The sequence below is a fragment of the Portunus trituberculatus genome, chromosome 10, assembly GCF_017591435.1.
Source record: "Portunus trituberculatus isolate SZX2019 chromosome 10, ASM1759143v1, whole genome shotgun sequence".
Taxonomy (NCBI): domain Eukaryota; kingdom Metazoa; phylum Arthropoda; class Malacostraca; order Decapoda; family Portunidae; genus Portunus; species Portunus trituberculatus.
The window spans coordinates 7,643,178-7,653,177 of NC_059264.1; the positions used below are offsets into that span (position 1 = coordinate 7,643,178).

The window sequence follows — 10,000 nt, forward strand, 5'->3', positions numbered from 1 at the left end:
TGGATGGGCATAGTAGTACTAGTAATACTATTAATACTAATAACGATGATAATAATAATAATAATAATAATAATAATAATAATAATAATAATAATATTGACAATAATAATAATAACAGGGTGTTCTTTTATCTACAGTCTTTCATGATCAAGGCAATGCAGTGAATTCCTTACTTTGATTTACTGATTCGTTGTAATACATTGCAGAGTCATAAAGCGCCAACGTGTGTGGAAATATTAGTCTACACACGTTATTAAAAGAAAGGGTGAAGAAAATGTGTTGTTGCCAAAAATGTGGAAAAAAATTTCAGAAAGTTAAACTACAGGTGAATTAAAATTATCATCGAAAGAAAGAAAAAAGGAAAAAGGAAAGAAAAAAAATAACGAAAAAAGGAAGAATGGATAAAAAAAGAACGAAAGATAAAGAGTAGACAAGCAGAAAAAGGAAAAAAATATAAAAGATATATAATAAAATATCTTCCACTGCATCAAAATAAAGTTAAACCATTCGCAAGATAACACAACGTACAACGCACAACTCCAAAACCCACCTAGGCTTTGCAGAATAGCACAGTTAGCATGAAGTCACTCCCTTCATCTTAGCTGCCTCACAGACCCACACAGGCCTTACACAACACACACATGCCAACACAGCCAGCCATTCCGACCCAGCACAGTGACACACCTCTCGCTCTGTCATCCCTTATCTCCTTCGCTCCACTGCTAAGGTGGATTGTCAACTCAGTCCGGGAGTAAGCGAGTTGTACAGGTTAGTTTAGGAGCAATGAAGCTATCTGTAGCTCCCTGTGTGTGTGTGTGTGAGAGAGAGAGAGAGAGAGAGAGAGAGAGAGAGAGAGAGAGAGAGAGAGAGAGAGAGAGAGAGCGCAATAGTATTCTGAAACATTTCTATGAGCATCTCCTTTAGTTTCAAAATGTTCAAGTAGCAAATTAATAACAGGCAAAGCACTCTTGAGATCATGGTTCGTCATTTCTATAGCTTTTTAAAATAGTCGTGGTGTGAGAAGAAAAAAAGAGAAAATAAAAAATAAATGTTTCTGAATAAAGGCCTCTATGCTTCATGTTACAGACATAACACAAAGCTCGGTCACACGAAGCCTCAGAAACAGACCAGAAGCACCAGTTTACGGGTTCACTTCAGCTTCCCTCCCCTCACCTTGACTTCCTGAACCACACAAACAGAATCTAGAATTTCCAGCCGCTTTACCTGCATACAAAACACAGACAAAACTTCCTCATCCACGTGTTGAAATACTGTCATTCTCCTTTCTCTTCTGTATTCCCACATGACAATACTTCTTGCCTCCATTCTCGTAGGCGTGTAATTAGGCAAGTTACAGAGGTGTGGATTAAAAAGTTAAGTAAAAGATATTGAAATGGCGTAAGGGATGTAACGAGGGTGATATAGAAGAGATCCTTCGGTTAGTTAGTAGTGAGGATAAGGCAAGAAGTAACAGGTTGATAAAAGATGGTTTGCAGACGAGATGGGATGATGTTGGCGGATAAAATAGTGTTAGATGACTGGAATATGCTTGGTAAAAAGTTTGTTTGCGCCGAGTCGATATGTTGCGTTAGAAGAATAGGGAGGTTGATGGATGCGAAGGATTGGTAGAGAGCGAAATGTACATATGCATTTATACATGAACCATGGAGGTTAGTACTGAGGCTTCTTGGAGCTTCCCTTGTGCGCTTTTCTTCTTCAGTATTCCAAAGTATTCCTCTTCCATATAACGTCAAAATATAAATCTCAGCAGCAGCACCAGCAATCGTAGTAGTAGTAGTAGTAGTAGTAGTAGTAGTAGTAGTAGTAGTAGTAGTAGTAGTAGTAGTAGTAGTAGTATAGTATAATAAATAATAATAATAATAATAATAATAATAATAATAATAATAATAATAATAATAATAACAATAATAATAATAATAATAATAATAATAATAATAATAATAATAATAATAATAATAATAATAATAATAATAATAATAATAATAATAATAATAATAATAAAGAAGAACAAGATAGAAAAATTAAGAAAAGAGAAAGTGAAGCAAGAGAAAAGGGGAAAAAAGCGTATTACCTTCCATCACCATTCTGCATTACACTGACTGACTCGCAGTAATGAACACACACACACACACACACACACACACACACACACACACACACACACACACACACACACACACACACGAGACACGGAGCAAACTTTCCCTGTACCTTCATTGCTTGTGTCTCATAAGAGTGCACCAGCTTGCTCGTGTCTCGCCTCCCCCTTCCCTCGCCTAGCCATTTGGACGCATTTTTGTCCGTGTTTTCCTCAAGATGACCTAAGTTTAAACTGCCCCCAATTAGCTTCCTCTCCCCAGCAAAAGTGAGAGCTTTTTTTTCTTTTTCTTTTTTTTTTTTTTTTTGTAGAGAAATTACTGGACGGTGATCTTATCTGAGAGGAGCACTAAGGAATTCAAAGGAAGGCCAAATGCTAATGGATTTGTTCGAAGTTACGAGAATGTGGGAAGTTGTAATGTATATGTGATGCAGGTAAGAGAGGTAGAATTGTGAAGCTAGAGGGTTTACCTTCTATACACGCACGCACGCACGCACGCACGCACGCACGCACGCAGGCACGCACGCACACGCACACGCACACACAGAGAGAGAGAGAGAGAGAGAGAGAGAGAGAGAGAGAGAGAGAGAGAGAGAGAGAGAGAGAGAGAGAGAGAGAGAGAGAGAGAGAGAGAGAGAGAGAGAGAGAGAGAGAGAGAGAGAGAGAGAGAGAGAGAGAGAGAGAGAGAGAGAGAGAGAGAGAGAGAGAGAGAGAGAGAGAGAGAGAGAGAGAGAGAGAGAGAGAGAGAGAGAGAGAGAGAGAGAGAGAGAGAGAGAGAGAGAGAGAGAGAGAGAGAGAGAGAGAGAGAGAGAGAGAGAGAGAGAGAGAGAGAGAGAGAGAGAGAGAGAGAGAGAGAGAGAGAGAGAGAGAGAGAGAGAGAGAGAGAGAGAGAGAGAGAGAGAGAGAGAGAGAGAGAGAGAGAGAGAGAGAGAGAGAGAGAGAGAGAGAGAGAGAGAGAGAGAGAGAATGTACATATAGATTATGAAAAGCAATCAAAATAAAATCAAATATATAAGAAAACTAGATCAAATGAAACACACACACACACACACACACACACACACACACACACACGCATACTCTATTGGACACAAAGACAGATAACCGAATGATATACCCAATAAAGTACATGATGTCGGACACACACACACACACACACACACACACACACACACACACACACACACACACACACACACACAGACCATAACACAGCCGCCACAAGAAGCAACACACGGCGCCACAAAATATGACGCAATAATTTCTGTTCATCGGTAAAGTTATGAAATTTATCTTCCCTTAAAAGTGATTAATTTTACTTTTTAATAGGTACTCGTGAATCTGTTATATCGCAGAGAGAGAGAGAGAGAGAGAGAGAGAGAGAGAGAGAGAGAGATTTATAGCTCTCAAGTACCATATATATTAATAAAGAAAAAAAATCTTATGGTTCAATTCTTCCACATATTATAGATATTTTCTATACGTGAAGGAGACTCAAAAAGGGCAAAAACTTAAAAGAAAAAAACATCCTTGAAATTTTATGTTTAAAATAGATAAGAATGAAAGATTGACTAATATATTACATGCTTTTAGTACAATATATGCTTCAACATTTCCAGTTTGATTTGAATTTGTATTAATATCTTAAAATGTCCGATTTTTTTTTTTTTGTGAATATTTCATTTTATGCTTTACGTGCAGTAATGATGAATTTTGCATTGTAAAAGTTTCAATGAAATATTATATACTTGAATACCCATTTATATATTCATTTAGGTATTTATTATTCAATTAACCTGTCACCAACAAATTCACCAATCAATTTATTGATACATCTACGTAGACATGTATTCATTAGATAACCAATGAATATTTTTTTCTATCTATATCTCTACCAAGCCACCAATTCATTTATGGATATCTTTTAATGACTCTTAACTCACTATCTATCATTCCTTCTCTCTATTTATCCACTTACCTGTCTACCTGTTCATCTATCCATACACATTACGTACGATAGCTGCTAAACTTCTGAACAATCCAATCCCATCACAAAGACGAACAAACAAACAAGAACATCATACACAAAACACTACCACCATCACCACCAGTACTACCACCATCACCATCACCATCCATCACCACCACCACCACCACATGCAATATTCATCCACCACAGACACAGAAAAATCCAATTAAAAGACTAAACAATACAGAAAGAAAAAGAAAGAAAAACATGTGTATAGCAACAAAACGAAACGAAACGAAAAACAAATCACCACGTAAGCAACAATACCTCCCCTCTTCTATTCTCCATTTTATTTTCTACTATTTTCGTTCACCGATTCAGATATTCCGGTATTATAATGTAACATAAATTCCTTCCCTTCATAAAACACTAAGTTATGACGGCTAATTCAGCAGTAGTGATGGACGGCAGGACGAGGGCGAGTCTGGCAGGGGAGAGCAAGAGAGGGACAGGGGGTGGCAAGGTGGGTGGTACAAGGGTCGAAGCTCATATGGGCGATGGAGGAGACAGAAGCGGAGATGATAGGGAAAGAAGAGATGGAAGGTACTATTGGCAGGGGGAGCTGTAGATGGAGGATTTGACAGGGGATAGGGTTGCTAAGGGAAATAGGGATGAAGCTTGTAGAGCAAAAAGGGATGGGTTCCTGGTGGGTGCTGCGTGGGTTGATATTGGCAGGGAAAGCCATAGCTAGGCGGCTGACAGGGTAGGAGAGGGTTAGAAGTAGTAAAGATAATATAGTACATGGTGCAAAAATGTGAAGACGAAATGGGAGACGGAAAGATGCAGGGGTTAGTGGTAGGGGTGACATGGGAAATAACATTGGCAGGGTAAGGCATAGTTAAAGGCTGGCAAGGAGGAAGCAGGGGTGGGGAATGTATGGGAGACGCTACGAACAAGAGAGGATGAAAAGGCAAGGAAGGGAGGGACGGAGCGATGACTAGCAGGGGTTGTATGGATAAGAGATATTGGCAGAGAAAGACCTGGATGGGAGGCAGGCAAGGGGATAGACAGGCAGAGAGGGTGCAGGAGGGAGGGGTAAAACCATCGAATTCCACGCAATGACGTCAAAAGGAAATCAAGAAGTGGAAATCGAGACAAGCAGTGTGGCAACATGGATGTCAATGAGAGAGAGAGAGAGAGAGAGAGAGAGAGAGAGAGAGAGAGAGAGAGAGAGAGAGAGAGAGAGAGAGAGAGAGAGAGAGAGAGAGAGAGAGAGAGAGAGAGAGAGAGAGAGAGAGAGAGAGAGAGAGAGAGAGAGAGAGAGAGAGAGAGAGAGAGAGAGAGAGAGAGAGAGAGAGAGAGAGAGAGAGAGAGAGAGAGAGAGAGAGAGGAAAGAGAGAGAGAGAGAGAGAGAGAGAGAGAGAGAGAGAGAGAGAGAGAGAGAGAGAGAGAGAGAGAGAGAGAGAGAGAGAGAGAGAGAGAGAGAGAGAGAGAGAGAGAGAGAGAGAGAGAGAGAGAGAGAGAGAGAGAGAGAGAGAGAGAGAGAGAGAGAGAGAGATCATCACGCTGTACTGACACAGCTGGAAGTGGGCGTGGCTCGGGACGAGGCCACCACCCGCACCATCTGGCTGTGGAACAAAGCAGACTGGGCTTCCCTGCGCCGCGACCTGACCCACACCCCATGGGCCACTCTGCTACAGGGAGGAGCAGAGAGTGAAGCACTTGCACTCACCTCTCACCTTCTCGCCCTCCAGAGACGCCACGTCCCACACAGGGAATACACCACCAGACCGACGGATCAGCCATGGTTTGGCTACCGTTGCCGTGTTGCTGCTGAGGCAAAGTATGCTGCCTGGCTCCGCTACAAGAGGAACCCGACTCGGCGCAACAAGGACTTGCATAGGGCTGCATGCAGGAGGATGGTGGTAACCAGCAAGTGGGCCTTAAAAAAGTGGGAGGAAAGCCTGCGCCGGAAACTGTGTGGCACTGGCGTAGGAAACAAAACTTGGTGGTCCCTTGTTAAGGACAAACAGGAACTGGCCACCAAGAATCCATCCCTCCCTCAGCAAGCAGGACGGTACTGTCGCCACCAGCAGTAAGGAGAGGGCACAGTTGCTGGCTTCCTTGTTTGCTGGAAAAATGAAGGTGGGGAATCCACAGCAGCCACCGCCTCAGCTGGTCCAGCAATGTGAGAAGACTGTCACCATGGTGGAGGTGACGCATCAGCAGGTGAAGCGATTATTGCGGGGCTGGACACACAGAAAGCTACCGGCCCTGATGACATCAGCCCGCACCTGCTGAAGCGATGCTCCCAGGAACTGGCTGCCCCTCTCACCCAAGTCTTCACAACTTGTGTACGGGAAAACGTCTGGCCTTCAGTGTGGAAGGAGGCTCGAGTAGTTCCTGCACACAAAAAGCTCCAGGACGGACCCAAAAAACTACAGACCCATATCCCTGTTGTCAGTGGTGGGTAAAGTGTTTGAGAGGGTCGTGGCAGAGGTGGTGTGTAGCCATCTCAAGGACAATGCCCTCCTCTCAGACCAACAGTTTGGGTTCAGACCTGGAAGGTCAACCTCCGACCTAATGATGCTTCTCACCAGGCAGTGGCAGGACGCCCTCGACGACGGCAAGGACACTATAGTGGTTGCTTTGGACATAGCTGGAGCTTTTGATAAAGTATGGCACAACGGATTACTGGAAAAGCTTCGTGCTAAAGGCATCCAGGGTGGCTTGCTACGACTCCTGGGAAATTACCTGCAGGACAGAAGCCTCAAGGTGGTTGTCAACGGGCAAACATCTGAGTCCCTGCCTGTGGAGGCATCAGTGCCACAGGGTTCAATTCTTGGCCCACTCCTGTGGAATATCTACGTGGATGATCTTCTCCAGCTACTGCCAGGAGTCAAGGCCTATGCTGATGACTGCACCCTCTCCTATACCTATCCACGCCAGGACAGTGGGCGGGCTGCTGAGGCCATCAATCAGCAGCTACGAGTGATAGAGGAGTGGGGTGCTCGCTGGCAAGTGACATTCGCGCCGGAGAAGACACAGGCAATGGTTGTCTCTCGGTCCCCAGCCGCCATGGCAGCAATGGCAGGAAAGTTGTCTTTGGCGCTGCTGCTCCCACTCCAAGATGACGTCAAGATACTTGGAGTGGAGGTGGATCGAGGGCTGAGGTTTGACAGCCATGTCAAATCCATTGCCAAGAAAGCCTCTCACAGGATCTCCGCTCTCAGAAGGATCGCCAGTTTCCTCGACAGGAAGGGGAGACTGCTGCTGTACAAGGCACAGGTGCGGCCCCACCTTGAGTACGCAGCTCTCTCCTGGATGTCCTGTGCCGCCACACACAGAAGGAGACTGGACAGCATCCAACGCCGCGCCATACGGCTAGTAGATGCTGCAATACCACCTCACCCAGAGCCTGAGCGTCCTCTTGATTCACTGGAACACCGCAGAGATGTGGCGGCGATCGTAGTGTTCCATAAGGCACAGGTGCAAAGAGTGCCACATCTGGCAGGGCTGCGTCATCCTCTGAGAGTCACCGCACGGAGCACGAGAACGGTGCTCAATGGTGGTGACGCCGTAGAGGTGCCGCGATCCCACGGGTGTCAGCATCAACGCACCTTCGCAGGACGCGTCTCCAGGATGTGGAACTTGTTCACGGCCGCGGTGCCTCACGTCCAGGAGATGAACACACACAGTGTCAAACTGATGGCACATAAGTGGAGACAGACACTGCCAACTCCTCTGACACTCTTTGTGACGTGACACTCAGTGTAGTGCAGTGCGTGAATAGTGCTAGTGAAGTGAAAAGAACAGTGCTCCATCTTGTATATTATCTATTTTTAAGTCTTGTAAATATTGTAGAGAAATAGATTGTAGTACCCTTAGAATAGGTAGCACACGACAGTGCGCCTTTGGGTACATGTTCTTCTGTATAAATTATGTTTAAATAAAAAAAAAAAAAAAAAGAGAGAGAGAGAGAGAGAGAGAGAGAGAGAGAGAGAGAGAGAGAGAGAGAGAGAGAGAGAGAGAGAGAGAGAGAGAGAGAGAGAGAGAGAGAGAGAGAGAGAGAGAGAGAGAGAGAGAGAGAGAGAGAGAGAGAGAGATCCAATCTAGTCCATATCTTTATATCATAAAGAACATATTAACACTTTTTACATTATCAGAAATATGATATGAAAGTATTTAGAACATATGATAGGTACATCTTTAACGCAATATTGGCTCATGGTTTTGCTTAAATAAAATTCTTCATTTTATGGCAGTAATAACATTAGTCAAAACTTTTAAAATCATATGTATGAAAAATATCTTGTTCAGTGTCCTGTATCATAAAAGATCTGTTGGAGATCTTTTTTATATAAACAAGCATTGTTTCGTAAGTTTTTTATACAATAGAATTATCTTTGACTAGTTAATTAGATGTATAGACAACATCAATCCATTCTTTGCACGCGCTGCGGTTGCTTTCATAATGCTTAATGCTCATCATTTTTTTATAAATAAATACACATAGGTAGATAGAACGTAGTAAGAAAAACAAGTAAAATAAAAAAGGGAAAGGGATTGAGGATGAGGGAAGGTAAACATATATATAAATAAAAGAACCCTGTCAGACAAAAAGAAAGGAAAGAAATAAAACGAAAAGAAAAAATAATGAGTTAAGGATGAAGAGTAGGATTAGAGCACAGGTAGACAGGTACTCACCAGGTGGAGGCACAGGTGAAGGTAGGCAGATGACCCCACACAGGTATTCTCTACTCAGACGAGTGGAGAGAACAGCTCGTGTCTGATATTGACTGGAAGACAAAACGGAAATATGTTAGTCTTCACACTTCTTTCTGTCCGTGAGAGAGAGAGAGAGAGAGAGAGAGAGAGAGAGAGAGAGAGAGAGAGAGAGAGAGAGAGAGAGAGAGAGAGAGAGAGAGAGAGAGAGAGAGAGACATTATATTGACAGAGTAAAGCTGGCAAAGATAAACGATAAAAGTGGCTGGGTAAGGTTGACAGGGGTGAAAAGAAAACATTTGCAGGGTAAGTTTGTCATAGGATGAGAGAGGCATGGGTACAGGGTGGAGCTTGAAAAGGGTATGGATAACTGTAGGATTGGTAGGGAGGTGAGTGGGTTGGTAAAGGCAGAGTACAGCTTAGGTAGATGAAAAATATATAGAAATAAAAATGTAGTGAATAGATTCTTGATATAAAAATTACTTATACATTAAAAAGAGTGTTCCAAGTGTATATATTCTACTACTGTCACTCTAAGAAAACAAAAGACAAAAGGAAAAGGAAAGAGGGGAGAAATATTGTAAATATATAAAGATAATGTAATACTTAGATTCTTAACATACATACATACATATATATGCATGCATATACACAAACATACATACATTCTCATTCACTATAGACTTAATTTTTCGTACAGAAATATCATTATGCATAATCTTTTCTTAAATATTTTCTTTCTCATGCTGTCTCCATTTTTTCTCGCATAGACTTCGTCATTAATATTCTTCTCTTCTTATTAATCTTTGTTTTCTTCTCCTCCTTTCGTTTTTCTTTCACATTTTTATCTTTTTATCTCCTCTCCTCTTTCTTCTCCCCTTTTCTTCTTTTTCTGTCATTATCTTTAATCATTTCTTTCTTTCCTCATATGTTTTTTTTCCTATTCTTTTCTCCCCTCAGGCAAGAAAAAATTAAGAGACAGAAAATGTATGTTAATCTCGTCACGTCATTACGTTACTCTAGAGAAGAAAAGATGAGAGAGAGAAGAGAGAGAGAGAGAACTATGGAAAAAAAACAGTAAATATAAGGAAAGATTACGTAGTGACCCTGCGCAACAAAGACGGTTGTAGTAGAGAGAACACTTTAGAACACTTCTGTAGGTAAGTATGTGATCTTAATGACATGAA

General features: G+C 42.4%; 1 long non-coding RNA gene across 1 annotated transcript in view; it reads right to left on the bottom strand.

Moving 5' to 3' along the window:
• LOC123502067 overlaps positions 1–10,000 on the bottom strand; it is a 74,374-nt gene that overhangs the window by 30,024 nt on the left and 34,350 nt on the right. The window contains exon 2 of the long non-coding RNA XR_006673783.1: positions 8,796–8,887. This is a non-coding gene — a long non-coding RNA (uncharacterized LOC123502067). The remainder of the gene's footprint in view (positions 1–8,795; positions 8,888–10,000) is intronic.